Here is a 16574-nt window from a genome sequence, read left to right as displayed (position 1 = left end):
TCCTAAACAATTTTCAAACAGCTAGGTTTGCTAAGCAGCATTTTTTTTGTAATCTTACTCATGTTCCAAATATTTGAATGTCCTATGTATGACATTAATTTTGTATTTTTTTAATTAAATTGTGAGAATAAACAGATTTATTGCAGATTGAAGCATTTCAAGGGACCACTAACATCAAATAGTATTAAGCATTGTCATTAACAGATAATACAACTTTTAACTAAGTAGCTTTCATTAAATATAATAGACATGCAAAGTTGCTACCACATAATGAATAGGCTAGCATTCAATTATCATCTGCTATTATTTGTAATTAATTAAACTAACTTTAGCAATCTTTTATATTTGGCATTTCAGAGTATTTTGTGTTGGTCTGTGATATGAATTTGATAGTGTGATATTAGAAAATAAAATGTGAAAAATGGCAAATGGCTCATTGACCACGAGAAATAATGGCACGTAAGACTTCTAAGTAGTTAACCATAAGAAGCTCTTGTATAGATACTGGAAAAGCTATATGTGATTTGATTTTCAATTATTATTTCATTAAACTAAGTTCATGTAATTTCTGCACAGGGAAATGTATGTGCCTTAAGCTTTTTCATCTTTTTTAACACTTCTTATACAGCATATGATATAAAACCTGTTTTCAAATTGAAACAGAAAAATACCACTAGTTAACTTAAGTAAAGTATTCTCACATCAAATAAGTTGACAAAAGTACTTACCCTACATACAATACCATCAGGGAGGTGTCTGATTGGCTCCAAATTTATTCTGCAGCAGGATAATGACCCCAATCTTGCAGCCAATGTCATTAGGAACTATCTTCAGTGTAAAGAAGAACAAGGAGTCCTGGAAGTGATGATATGGTGCCCACAGAGCCCTAATCTCAACATCATCAAGTCGGTCTGGGGTTATATGAAGAGACAGAAGGATTTAGGAAGCCTACATCCACAGAAGGTCTGTGGTTAGTTTTTCAAGATGTTTGGAACAACCTCCCTGCTGAGTTCCTTCAAAACTGTGTGCAAGTATACCTAGAAGAATTGATGCTGTCTTGAAGGGACAGGGTGATCCCCCTAAATATTTATTTGGTTTAGATTTCTCTTCTGTTCATTCACTTTGCATTTTGTTAATTGATAAATATAAACTATTAACACTTTTATTTTTTAAAGCATTCTTAGTTTGCAGCATTTGTCCACACCTGACGAAACTTTTGCACATTATTGTAACAATATACATGGCTGTAGACAGCATGGCCATGCCCAGGTAATCGGGGGGCATGGCCTAATTTAAGGGGGTGTGACCTCTCCTCTTTACATAAAAATATAGTTAAAAATATTTTTCACGGCTAGGCAAAGCATCACTGCATACTTTTTTAGGGGGACACAGTTGTGCACCCCAGCTAGGAGTAGATCAGGAGGTGGTGTGATCAGCGCGATGGATACCCTTCCCCTACCACCGCACAGACAGAGGAGGCCACTGCTGCTGCTTGATGACAGCAACCTTACTGCACACTGCAACCCAGGCTGGGGAAAATTAAAGGGAGCTGACCGATAAGGGTGAGTGGCAACCCGGATAATTAGTACCCGTTCCCTACCTTCTTGACACCACTGACAATATAATAATTATAGAAATGTGCCCTTATAAAATAGTAATTTTAAAATTGTGCACCCACAAACATAACTGTTTTGCCCTTGTGAGTAAGAAATCATGATTACCAACATAATTTATACAGAAATGTAAGTCTGTTTTGCCTCCGTAGGTTGCGAATTGACATATACTGTAGTTAAAATGTGTTCAGCTCGAATAATCTCAAAACTCTGTTTTCTGACAGTTTAATAAATATAGAGAAGTAAACTCAATTTGTTGGGGCACTCTTCTGTATGTAAAAATATTCTTTATTGAAAATTACATTAAAATAATAATTATACCATTTCTTGTTTCACATAGCTCAAAATATTCAGTTCAAGTAAGGGATACATAAACAGTGTGAAATAAGACAATGATGATGCCTTTTACCATTTTAAAATAATTCAACTACAGTATAACAAGACATTTCTTTCACTGTGTATCACTCTTGTTAGAGATTAAGTAGTCTTGGTGTGTTCTTGTATGGTGTATAAATACAATCAATGTACATGTTAATATAGGAATATATGAAAATATATAAAATGTTCCAGTCAATGATTTTTATGATTTAGGTTTGGGACAATAAATTATCCTTCAATCATATGTTGTCAAGGCTGTGTTTATTCCACAATTTTTGCAGAGATTATATTAATTCAACAAAGTAATTACAGGCAAATCTATATATACTGTATAAAAGGCAAATACCACTGACTCATCACAAAATCTCCTGAACCATAAGGACTAGGAACTTGACATTTGGACAGTAGCTTACTTTTGTGATGTAGACACCTACTAAGAAGGGCTTTTTTAAAAATTCCACCCACAAAGAGGTTACAAGGGGTAAGATAATTCCCCCCTCACAGAGGAGAGTTAAGGCAGCCCACTCAGCCAGGGCTATAAAGAATGCATGGTGCCGGCGATACCAAGTCACGGACGGGGTAAACAATGCCCTATTCCTGGACTTCCTTGCAGTGGCAGTTGCAGAGCACTCCATTATTTAAATAGGGGAGCCAATTGTTGTCAAATGGTAAAAGTCATCATCATTGTCTTATTGTACACTGTTTATGTATCCCTTGATTGTACTGAATATCTTGATCTATGTGAACCAAGAAATCACATATTTATTATTTTAAAGTGATTTTCAATAAAGAATATTTTTAAGTATAGAAGAGTGCCCCAACAAAGAGAATTTACTTCTCTATCTTTTGTTTATTTACTTGTTCCAACTCTCAGGGAGCACCACCACCAAAACCATTTCTCCTTAATTTTGAACTGAGTTATATTACAATATGTTGGTTTAATGTATTGTTTGATATATAATCTGATACCAAAAGAGCATACGTCTGTGCAGGATCCCATCCAGTTTTCTTAATTTAAAAAATATAGTGATTTTGAGTCCAAAATTGCTGATGCCAGACTGACAACAATATCCCAGGTTATTGCATGTGAATGCGCAGTAACCCAGGTTGTGGTGCAGTCTGAAAGGGGCTAGTTGAAATAATCTGGGTTGAGTGAACCAGTATTTCAACTCGGTAAATGAACAGGGTTGAACATGTGTTCAACCCGGCTTGCAGTGCAGCGTGATTAGGTAAGCCTGGTGACCCTGCACCCATTCACTTAACGGGAAGAGAGTGCGTGGAGATCATCTAATTTCCTAGTGCTGACTCTGCATGCTCTGGTAGTGATGTCACCAACCTGGCAATAAACTGCACCCAGCAAGGTGTTTGGGGTTCCAAATTACTGCCATGCCCAGGGTGATGAAAATCCTAGTTTGTGATTTTGTTAGGGCTAGGCCACAGGGGGGGGGGGGGGGGAAATAAGTTAAGGCATCATAAGGGAGGTTTAGGGTTAAGCTGCGAGGGGGAGAGTAAGGTTAGGCTGCGCAACGGGGAGGGTAAGGTTATATTGCACTGAATGATTTTCATTAAAAAATTTCTAAAAAAATATAGAATTTCTGGATCTGGTCATAAAAACAGATGGGTTACCACTTATGACAACAAACTACATAAAATAAGTAGATACAAACAGGTATGTGCACTTTAAAAACAATCATCTATCAAAACACAAATGCAATAAAGACGAAAACAGCAAAAGAACAATTGCAGTTACATGTGATGAGATTTAGAGAAAAAGAATACCTGGAAAATATCATGCAAAGTGCAATAAATAGAACAGAAGCTCTAAACAGATGACTTCCTGAAATCTAAAGAACCTCAGAAGAAAATTATACAACCTTTAATTGGGATGCGGTCAAGATCCCGTCGGACAGAATCTCGGCGGTCGGAATACCGACACTGGGATCCTGACCGGCACAATCCCAACATAAAATTAGCGTGCCGAGTGTAGCAAGTGCAGCTAGCCTGCAAGGGGCGGCATTGCGCTCGCCCCCTGTCGGTATTATGCCGGTTGGGATCCTGGTGTCGGTATTCTGACAGCCGGGATTCTATCCGACGGTATCGCGTACTGATCCCTTATAATTGCCATGAGAGACTTATCAGAAATTCCTTCTCCAAACAGTGGGACATACTTAACATGGACCCTATCCTCAAGGATATCCTTTTCTCCCAATCCCAACTAGTAATTAAAAACCAAGAAACCTGAAAAATGTATTTCCACCAAGCCTCTACAGAGATATATCTGGAATAAATGAGAAAAGTCCCCACAAATGCCAAGGATTCTACAAGAGTGGGAAGTGTAATGTTTGCCAGCTCATTTGCCCAAACAAAAAAAACCTCTATTTCTAGCAAATCTAAACCAGATTGAGATCAAACAATTTGAACTGTAATTCATCATTAGTCATTTACCTACTTGAATGTTCACATGGCACTAAATATGTCAGAAAGAACAAAAGAACAAAAAAAAACTCCGGATACAGGAACATGTTAGAGAAATCAAAAATAAAGTAGAGTGCCATACAGTGTCAAAGCATTCCATGGAACACCAAAAGTTTAACCCAGAACACCTAACATTTAAAGCCATTGAACATGCAACCCTTGGGGAAAAAGGGGGAGATCTTGCTATTTTATTATCTAGAAGAGACATGCTCTGGATATTTGAATTGAATGCCATGACTCCCTGTGGCTTTAATTATAACTATGAGATTGTAGATTGTATATTTTTTATAACAACTCTAGATTAGAGATGTGCGGCGGGCACTTTTCGTGTTTTGTGTTTTAGTTTTGGTTCTAATTCCATTTTCATGTTTTGGTTTTGGCTTGGTTTTGCCAAAACCACCCTTTCGTGTTTTGTTTTGTTTTTTTGGATCTGGATGATATTTGAAAAAATATATAAAAACAGCTAAAATCACAGAATTTCGGGGTAATTTTGCTCCTACAGTATTATTAACCTCAGTAACAATCATTTCCCCTCATTTCCAGTCTATTCTGAACACCTCACACCTCACAGTATTATTTTTATGCCTAAAAGTTGGATGTATGACTAAGCTAAGCGGCACAAGTGTGCGGCATAAACACCTGGCCCATCTAGGAGTGGCACTGCAGTTGCAGACAAGATGGCACTATTCAAAAACTAGTCCCCAAACAGCACATGATGCAAAGAAGAAAAAGAGGTGCAATTAGGTAGCTGGATGGCCAAGCTAAGCGACACAAGTGTGCGGCACAAACACCTGGCCCATCTAGGAGTGGCACTGCAGTGTCAGACAGGATGGCAGATTTAAAAAATAGTCCCCAAACAGCACATGATGCAAAGAAGTAAAAGAGGTGCATTGAGGTAGCTGTATGACTAAGCTAAGCGGCACAAACACCTGGCCCATCTAGGAGTGGAACTGCAGTTACAGACAGGATGGCAGATTTAAAAGATAGGCCACAAACAGCACATGATGCAAAGAAGAAAAAGAGGTGCAATGAGGTAGCTGTATGAGGAAAGCAAAAGGATTGGAAACCGCACTGGTGTAGTAGGTGTATATGTGAAAAAGATAAACTATCTGTAATTAGCTGATAATTAAATTCAAGGTTTAAATCCTCATTTTGGGAAGCAGACACATAAGGTAATACACTCCTTGTTTTTATGTGTCAGAAAAACTGCCCATCAGCGGTGCTCCCACGAGTCAAATATACATTGTAAACACGGAAAAAAGAGAAGAAAGAAGACTCTTTTTGGGAAGCACTCATATACAGATAATATTGTATGACTGATTGTCACAATAACTAACTAAAATACAATACTTTAATAATTTTCGTTAATAAATTAATTACTGAGGAGTTCAATGAGCGCCAATATTTGTTTGAATGGTGACATTGCGAAAATATAAAGAAAATGTTCGTAGCTTGTGAGGTACAAATACCTAATATAGGCCGAGATGGGTAACTCTGATTTTGTGAAACAAAAACACCAACTATGGGACAACCTGTGGTCAAAAAAATGTTTATTCAATGTATATATATATGACCATCATTTGAAAACTGCTGTATATCCCAACTGGGAATTGAATCCTAGCAGGTAGTTAAATCATAGGTCATGACCGATAAGCGAATCAGTGCTCTATTTTAGTGACAGGAAGGGTAGCAAATAATTGCAGTACCAGGGTGTTCCTTGGTGGTCTCCCATCCAAGTACTTGAACCGGCCCTCCACTGCTTGGCTTCCAAGATCAGATGAGATTGGGCATCTCCAGTGGGGTATGACCGCAGACCTTATGCTTACCCTTGTCACACTGTGTCCTAATTGGGCACAGGTAAGAGCCAATTTGCGATATTGTGTAGACCACAGGTGTCTAAGCAGCTGATGAAAAAGAATCAGGAGTTGTTTCTCAATAACACAAAATTATAACACAAAAATCAGATACCCATCTAAATATTCACGGTAAAAGTAGTCGCAAGTACAAGTAGAAGAAACATCTATTCTGCACAGATAATTAAGAATATCTAGAACGACTGATTCTAAATTATGCAGAGAGGGAGGCCTCCAAATTTGGACTCCAAAACCTCAAAATAGATGTATCCCACATACACTATGGATTATGCAGTAAGGTATATCATAAATAGTGATATTTCCAGCTCTAATGCCCCACCATGAATCACCTTCAGGCAGCGGGGAAACAACACGACAGAAAATGTGCCACATATATCATCAATTGGGTGTTTTTTAAAAGAGCATGGATTTCTGCATTACACACAGAAAAAACATTTATGTGTTTGATAGGTTCCCAAAATGGATGTATCACACACACACTATGGATTATGCAGTAAGATATATCTTTAAACAGTGATATCTCCGACTCTAATGCCCCACCATGAATCACCTTCAGGCAGCGGGGGAACAACACGACAGTAAATGTGCCACATATATAGTCAATTGGGTGTTTTCAAAAGAGCATGGATTTCTGCATTACACACAGAAAAAAACATTTATGTGTTTGATAGGCTCCCAAAGATAGTTGATGCATCAGCATCCGTGATTTTGGTAGCAAATAAGCACTTGTTTACTTACTGTTGATATTTTATCTGTTGCTCATGCATATGCATATAATGAAATGTTCTCTGTGCCCCGTGGGTATAGATTTATCATGCACAGAGAAAAAAAGAAGATGCTTATGTCAAGATATTACCTAATCCGGATGTACAATCATTTTGTTATGTCCTACTTGTGTAAAAGAGATGTTAAGGGAAAACCTGGTGGAAGGTGCTGGCCGCGTCTGCCCGCGTGTTGCCCGCTGCTGTACTCCGGCCGCACTGTTCTTCCTGTTATGTTGGTTCCCGTAGCGACGAACTTTGCCGTGATCGGCTAGTTGCGGTCACGTGTGCGCACCACGTGACCGTGAGGTTGTTGCCTCTCTTCCTTCTTCCTGACGTACGTTTCGCAATATTGCTTGGTCACAGGACGCCCTGTGACCAAGCAATATTGCGAAACGTACGTCAGGAAGAAGGAAGAGAGGCAACAACCTCACGGTCACGTGGTGCGCACACGTGACCGCAACTAGCCGATCACGGCAAAGTTCGTCGCTACGGGAACCAACATAACAGGAAGAACAGTGCGGCCGGAGTACAGCAGCGGGCAACACGCGAGCAGACGCGGCCAGCACCTTCCACCAGGTTTTCCCTTAACATCTCTTTTACACAAGTAGGACATAACAAAATGATTGTACATCCGGATTAGGTAATATCTTGACATAAGCATCTTCTTTTTTTCTCTGTGCATGATAAATCTATACCCACGGGGCACAGAGAACATTTCATTATATGCATATGCATGAGCAACAGATAAAATATCAACAGTAAGTAAACAAGTGCTTATTTGCTACCAAAATCACGGATGCTGATGCATCAACTATCTTTGGGAGCCTATCAAACACATAAATGTTTTTTTCTGTGTGTAATGCAGAAATCCATGCTCTTTTGAAAACACCCAATTGACTATATATGTGGCACATTTACTGTCGTGTTGTTCCCCCGCTGCCTGAAGGTGATTCATGGTGGGGCATTAGAGTCGGAGATATCACTGTTTAAAGATATATCTTACTGCATAATCCATAGTGTGTGTGTGATACATCCATTTTGGGAACCTATCAAACACATAAATGTTTTTTCTGTGTGTAATGCAGAAATCCATGCTCTTTTAAAAAACACCCAATTGATGATATATGTGGCACATTTTCTGTCGTGTTGTTTCCCCGCTGCCTGAAGGTGATTCATGGTGGGGCATTAGAGCTGGAAATATCACTATTTATGATATACCTTACTGCATAATCCATAGTGTATGTGGGATACATCTATTTTGAGGTTTTGGAGTCCAAATTTGGAGGCCTCCCTCTCTGCATAATTTAGAATCAGTCGTTCTAGATATTCTTAATTATCTGTGCAGAATAGATGTTTCTTCTACTTGTACTTGCGACTACTTTTACCGTGAATATTTAGATGGGTATCTGATTTTTGTGTTATAATTTTGTGTTATTGAGAAACAACTCCTGATTCTTTTTCATCAGCTGCTTAGACACCTGTGGTCTACACAATATCGCAAATTGGCTCTTACCTGTGCCCAATTAGGACACAGTGTGACAAGGGTAAGCATAAGGTCTGCGGTCATACCCCACTGGAGATGCCCAATCTCATCTGATCTTGGAAGCCAAGCAGTGGAGGGCCGGTTCAAGTACTTGGATGGGAGACCACCAAGGAACACCCTGGTACTGCAATTATTTGCTACCCTTCCTGTCACTAAAATAGAGCACTGATTCGCTTATCGGTCATGACCTATGATTTAACTACCTGCTAGGATTCAATTCCCAGTTGGGATATACAGCAGTTTTCAAATGATGGTCATATATATATACATTGAATAAACATTTTTTTGACCACAGGTTGTCCCATAGTTGGTGTTTTTGTTTCACAAAATCAGAGTTACCCATCTCGGCCTATATTAGGTATTTGTACCTCACAAGCTACGAACATTTTCTTTATATTTTCGCAATGTCACCATTCAAACAAATATTGGCGCTCATTGAACTCCTCAGTAATTAATTTATTAACGAAAATTATTAAAGTATTGTATTTTAGTTAGTTATTGTGACAATCAGTCATACAATATTATCTGTATATGAGTGCTTCCCAAAAAGAGTCTTCTTTCTTCTCTTTTTTCCGTGTTTACAAGGTAGCTGTATGACTAAGCTAAGCAACACAAGTGTGCGGCACAAACACCTGGCCCATCTAGGAGTGGCACTGCAGTGGCAGACAGGATGTCAGATGTAAAAAATAGGCCCAAAACAGCCCATGGACATATAGAAATAAACAGCAGTGGACATATTGCAGCGTGTATATCGTCACTGGAATTACTGATGACAGAGGACACTACTGTACCACTGGTCTGATGCAGCACAACACGTTGTTGTTGTTATAATTATTATACTGCAGCAGGGGACATATAGCAGCAGCATATATCGTCACTGGAATTACTGATGACACAGGACACTACCACTGGTCTGATGCAGCCCAACAGGTTGTTATAATTGTTATACTGCAGCAGTGGACATATAGCAGCAGCGTATATCATCACTGGAATTACTGATGACCCAGGACACTACCACTGGTCTGATGCAGCCCAACAGGTTGTTCTAATTGTTATACTGCAGCAGTGGATATATATAGCAGCAGCGTATATCATCACTGGAATTACTGATGACACAGGGCACTACCACAGGTCTGATGCAGCCCAACAGGTTGTTATAATTGTTATACTGCAGCAGTGGAGATATATATTGCAGCAGCGTATATCGTCACTGGAATTACTGATGACACAGGACACTACCACTGGTCTGATGCAGCCCAACAGGTTGTTATAAATTGTTATACTGCAGCAGTGGATATATATAGCAGCAGCGTATATCGTTACTGGAAATACTGAGGACACAGGACACTACCACTGGTCTGATGCAGCCCAATAGGTTGTTATAATTGTTATACTGCAGCAGTGGGTAAATATAGCAGCAGCGTATATCATCCCTGGAATTACTGATAACACAGGACACTACCACTAGTCTGCACAACACAGCACCACTTTATACAGCTACACCGGATATATGGCAGCAAAGAACACCAACACTGTGAATGGCTGGACTGATACAGCACAATACACTGACTACACTGAACTGGTCTGCACAACACAGCACCACACAGCTACACTGGATATATCTGCCTGGACTGATGTAGCACAATACACTGACTACACTGGACTAGTCTGCACAACACAGCACCACTTTATACAGCTACACTGGATATTTGGCAGCAGAGAACACCAACACTGACTGCCTGGACTGATGCAGCACAATACACTGAGTGACTACACTGGAAAGGACTGACCAGCACAACACTTGTCACCGCACTTTACTGCCCCAACACACAGACATTGAACACACTGAGGACACGTCTTCTCACTCTCCGAGACTGGAGTGAAAATGGCCGCGACATGCGGCTCCTTATATGGAATCAAAATCCCAAGAGAATCCGACAGCGGGATGAAGATGTTTTGCCGAGTTCGGGTTTCCGAGTCAAGAGGGAAAATCTGAGCCTGGCTCGGATCCGGACTCCGAAGGCAAAGTTTGGGGGGGTTCGGTTCTCTGAGAACCGAATCAGCTTATCTCTACTCTAGATTGTTTATTATATGCCCCTTTAGATCTTTTGTTCTACGTATTGTGTGACACTGTGGGTAAAGGTAGTAACAGCAATATATTGTATTTCCCACTCATACAGGTATTGTGTGATGCTGTGTATGAGGGTGGTACCACAGTAATATATTGTATTTCCTACTCATACGGGTACTGTGAGACGTTGTTGGTGAAATCAACCACAGTGTTCGACTACCATTTCTGACTCATACACGTATTGTGCAATGCTGTTGGTGAAGGTCAACTGCAGTGTTCAACTAAAATTTCTGACTCATACATGTATTGTGCGACTCTGTTGGTAAAGGTAAACTGCAGTGTTCGACTACCATTTCTGACTCATACACATATTGTGCGACCCTGTTGGTGAAGGTCAACCGCGGTGTTCAACTACCATTTATGACTCATATGTATTGTGTAATGTTGTTGGTAAAGGTCAATGGCAGTGTTCAATTACTATTTCTGGCTCATACATGTATTGTGTGACACTGTGGGTGACGGTGGTACCACAGTAATATCTTTTATTTCATACTCATTCACATATTGTGTAACACTGTTGATGAAATTAAACCACAGTGTTTAATTATTATGCCTAGTGGGTGGGAGGTACCAAGAGCAATTCCATCTTGGACCTATTTCCTTTGCATTATGCACTGTTTGGAGCATTGCTGACAGTTTTTTGTATAGTTTATTAAACTGCAACCCTGTCTGCCACTGCAGTGCCACTCCTACATGTGACATGTTGGAGGTTTAAGCGCCACATGTTTGTGCCGCCAACTGCTGTTGCTTAGCTTAGTCATCCAGCTACCTCACTGCAACCTTTAGGCTTAAAGTGGATGAAAACAATATTGTGATCTGTGAGGTGGTCAAAATTTACTGGAAATTAGTGGACATTAATTGTTATTGAGGTTAATAATACCGGAGGAACAACAGCAGGCCAAAAATCAGCGATTTTAGCTGTTTTTATGTTTTCTTCAAAATAATACAGATCCAAAAAAAGTACTGATCATAAACTTGCAAGGGCGGTTTCAGGAAAACAAATACAGATCCAAAACAAGTTGAAGATACAGATCCAAAACCAAAACACAAAACCAAGAAAAGGTCCGGCGCACATCTCTACGATATATACACTGCTCAAAAAAATAAAGGGAACACTTAAACAACACAATGTAACTCCAAGTCAATCACACTTCTGTGAAATCAAACTGTCCACTTAGGAAGCAACACTGATTGACAATCAGTTTCACATGCTGTTGTGCAAATGGAATAGACAACAGGTGGAAATTATAGGCAATTAGCAAGACACCCCCAATAAAGGAGTTGTTCTGCAGGTGGTGACAACAGACCACTTCTCAGCTCCTATGCTTTCTGGCTGATGTTTTGGTCACTTTTGAAAGCTGGCAGTGCTTTCACTCTAGTGGTAGCATGAGACGTAGTCTACAACCCACACATGTGGCTCAGGTAGTGCAGCTCATCCAGGATGGCACATCAATACGAGCTGTGGCAAGAAGGTTTGCTGTGTCTGTCAGCATAGTGTCCAGAGCATGGAGGCGCTACCAGGACACAGGCCAGTACATCAGGAGATGTGTAGAAGGCCGTAGGAGGGCAACAACCCAGCAGCAGGACCGCTACCTCCGCCTTTGTGCAAGGAGGAACAGGAAAAATGACCTCCAGCAAGCTACAAATGTGCATGTGTCTACTCAAACGATCAGAAACAGACTCCATGAGGGTGGTATGAGGGCCCGACGTCCACAGGTGGGGGTTGTGCTTACAGCCCAACACCGTGCAGGACGTTTGGCATTTGCCAGAGAACACCAAGATTGGCAAATTCGCCACTGGCGCCCTGTGCTCTTCACAGATGAAAGCAGTTTCTCACTGAGCACATGTGACAGACGTGACAGAGTCTGGAGACGCCAAGGAGAACGTTCTGCTGCCTGCAACATCCTCCAGCATGACCGTTTTGGCAGTGGGTCAGTAATGGTGTGGGGTGGCATTTCTTTGGGGGACCGCACAGCCCTCCATGTGTTCTCCAGAGGTAGCCTGACTGCCATTAGGTACCGAGATGAGATCCTCAGACCCCTTGTGAGACCATATGCTGGTGCGGCTAGCCCTGGGTTCCTCCTAATGCAAGACAATGCTAGACCTCATGTGGCTGGAGTGTGTCAGCAGTTCCTGCAGGATGAAGGCATTGATGCTATGGACTGGTCCACCCATTCCCCAGACCTGAATCCAACTGAGCACATCTGGGACATCATGTCTCGCTCCATCCACCAACGCCACGTTGCACCACAGACTGTCCTGTAGTTGGATGCTTTAGTCCAGGTCTGGGAGACCATCTGCCACCTCATCAGGAGCATGCCCAGGCATTGTAGGGAGGTCATACAGACACATGGAGGCCACACACACTACTGAGCCTCATTTTTACTTGTTTTAAGGACATTACATCAAAGTTGGATCAGACTGTAGTGTGTTTTTCCACTTTAATTTTGAGTGTGACTCCAAATCCAGACCTCCATGGGTTAATACATTCGATTTCCATTGATAATTTTTGTGTGATTTTGTTGTCAGCACATTCAACTATGTAAAGAACAAAGTATTTAATAAGAATATTTCATTCATTCAGATCTAGGATGTGTTATTTTAGTGTTCCCTTTATTTTATATATATATATATATATATATATATATATAAAAACACACACACATACATACATACATACATACATACATACATACATACATACACAGACAGACAGACAGACAGACAGACAGACAGTGTGGAAATGCCCTGACAAAATGCTGTGGGGTTGTCTGTAAGTGTGGAAACACACTTATAAATTGCTGTGAAGATTCAAGATCATTATAATCTGCAACAATTAATTGCTGAAGCTTGTGGTCAGATTCAGCCAGACATGTTGGTCAAGGTTCATCAGGAATGGGACGAGATAATAACCTTAAAACTGTAACATGGCGAACAGCACTTCGAACACATTCTATAAACTTTATGCTAAAACTTAAGAATGAATGTAGATATGTTAAAAACAGAACCATTGTTTTTCTTAAGAAATTCTGCATCTATTGAATATGTCACATGACTACTCTCCTAATTAAATAATTAGGGTTTCATCCAAGATGGCCAATTTTGCGATGACCACTATACTGGTGACATACCCTAAAATGTTTTTCCTGACTTCCATATCATATGTGTAGATACTTGGTTAATATTACCTTACTCATCTCCTTTTTATAAGGGTGTTTCCACAGTTATGGACCACCGTGTGTGTGTGTGTGTGGGGGTGTGTATATATATATATATATATATATATATATACACATACATACAACTTATATACTTATGCAACCACTGATAACTGCACTCTATATTGTCTGACAAAGGTTTGTTAACTGACTGAAACATTGACCCTTTCAATGTGACACTGCTGGGATCCTCATAAAAAGTTGTCTTCTTCATTCCTGGTGAGAGCACTTGTAGTGCACTTGTAAACTAATTTAAATATATCTATATACTGATGTGTCCACATACATCTTTGCTATATCCCGCCATGTATGGATTGGTTTTGCATACAATAGACTCAGAGATTTAGCCATGCCTTGTGATTTTTCGTAACTTGCTTCTTTAAGATGTTTATACTAGAGATGAGCGGGTTCGGTTTTACTCGGTTTTACTCGGTTCTCAAAACGGCATCTAATTGGCTCACGGATGTCACGTGTTTTGGATAGCCAATAAGATTCGGTTTTGAGAACCGAGTAAAACCGAGTAAAACCGAATCCGCTCATCTCTAGTTTATACTAGAGATGAGCGGATTCGGTTCGTCGAGATCCGAACCCCCCCTGAACTTCATCTATTTTCTACGGGTCCGAGGCAGCCTCAGATCTTCCCACCTTGCTCGGTTAACCCGAATGCGGCCGAACGTCATCATCCCGCTGTCGGATTCTCGCGTGATTCGTATTCTATATAAAGAGCCGCGTGTCGCCGCCATTTTCACACGTGCATTGGAGATTGAACTGGGAGGACGTGGCTACGTTCTCTGCCTGAAAAGCTCCACATCTGTGATCATTGTGCTGCAAATATCTGTGCTCAGTGAGCTGCAAATATCTACGTTCTCTGCCTGAAAAGCTCCATATCTGTGCTCAGTGTGCTGCAAAAATCTGTGCTCAGTGTGCTGCATTTTGGTGACCAACAGTATATAGTTGTACAGTACAGTAGGCCATTGTTGTATCTTGCAGCTCTGTGTCACTGCAAGTATACATTCCATATCTGTGCTGCATTTTTGTGTGCAGTATATATATTAGAGATGAGCGGGATCGGTTCCTCGGAATCCGAACCCCCCCGAACTTCACCCATTTTACACGGGTCTGAGGCATACTCGGATTCTCCTGTATGGCTCGGTTAACCCGAGCGCGCCCGAACGTCATCATCCCGCTGTCGGATTCTCGCGAGATTCGGATTCTATATAAGGAGCCGCGCGTCGCCGACATTTTTCACTCGTGCATTGGAAATGATAGTGAGAGGACGTGGCTGGCGTCCTCTCACTTTGTTTCAGGGGGCTGCATATCTTTATTCTGGGGACCAGCAGTATTATAGGAGGAGTACAGTGCAGAGTTTTGCTGACCAGTGACCACCAGTATTATACGTTGTCTGCCTGAAAAACGCTCCATATCTGTGCTCAGTGTGCGGCATATATCTGTGCTCACACTGCTTTATTGTGGGTACTGGGGACCAGCAGTATTATATAGGAGGAGTACAGTGCAGAGTTTTGCTGACCAGTGACCACCAGTATACGTTGTCTGCCTGAAAAATGCTCCATATCTGTGCTCAGTGTGCTGCATATATCTGTGCTCACACTGCTTTATTGTGGGGACTGGGGACCAGCAGTATTATATAGGAGGAGTACAGTGCAGAGTTTTGCTGACCAGTGACCACCAGTATTATACGTTCTCTGAATGAAAAACGCTCCATATCTGTGCTCAGTGTGCTGCATATATCTGTGCTCACACTGCTTTATTGTGGGGACTGGGGACAGGCAGTATTATATAGGAGGAGCACAGTGCAGAGTTTTGCTGACCAGTGACCACCAGTATTATACGTTCTCTGCCTGAAAAACGCTCCATATCTGTGCTGCATTGTAGTATATAGTAGGAGTACAGTGCATAATTTTGCTGACCACCAGTATATAATATATAGGAGTACGGTACAGAAGGCCACTTCTCTACCTACCTCTGTGTTGTCAAGTATACTATCCATCCATACCTGTGGTCCATTTCAGTTTTGCACAGTTTGCTGACCACCAGTATATAATATATAGCAGTACGGAACAGTAGGCCACTGCTCTACCTACCTCTGTGTCGTCAAGTATACTATCCATCCATACCTGTGGTGCATTTAAGTTTTGCACAGTTTGCTGACCACCAGTATATAATATATAGCAGTACGGTACAGTAGGCCACTGCTCTACCTACCTCTGTGTCGTCAAGTATATTATCCATCCATACCTGTGGTGCAATTAAGTTTTGCACAGTTTGCTGACCACCAGTATATAATATATAGCATTACGGTACAGTAGGCCACTGCTCTACCTACCTCTGTGTCGTCAAGTTTACTATCCATCCATACCTGTGGTGCATTTCAGTTTTGCACAGTTTGCTGACCACCAGTATATAATATATAGCAGTACGGAACAGTAGGCCACTGCTCTACCTACCTCTGTGTCATCAAGTATACTATCCATCCATACCTGTGGTGCATTTCAGTTGTGCGCAGTATATATAGTAGTAGGCCATTGCTATTGATACTGGCATATAATTCCACACATTA

The 16574-nt window shown here is 40.9% G+C and overlaps 2 pseudogenes; one reads left to right on the top strand and one right to left on the bottom strand.

Moving 5' to 3' along the window:
* Window positions 1-6160: 6160 nt before the first annotated feature.
* On the bottom strand, window positions 6161-6281 carry LOC135051969 (5S ribosomal RNA; annotated as a pseudogene).
* A 2378-nt stretch (window positions 6282-8659) lies between these two features.
* LOC135051968 (5S ribosomal RNA) lies at window positions 8660-8780 on the top strand (annotated as a pseudogene).
* The last annotated feature ends 7794 nt before the right edge of the window (window positions 8781-16574 follow it).

Source organism: Pseudophryne corroboree, chromosome 2 (assembly GCF_028390025.1).
Source record: "Pseudophryne corroboree isolate aPseCor3 chromosome 2, aPseCor3.hap2, whole genome shotgun sequence".
In the NCBI taxonomy this organism is placed as follows: domain Eukaryota; kingdom Metazoa; phylum Chordata; class Amphibia; order Anura; family Myobatrachidae; genus Pseudophryne; species Pseudophryne corroboree.
This window is presented reverse-complemented; position numbering and strand designations above follow the sequence as displayed.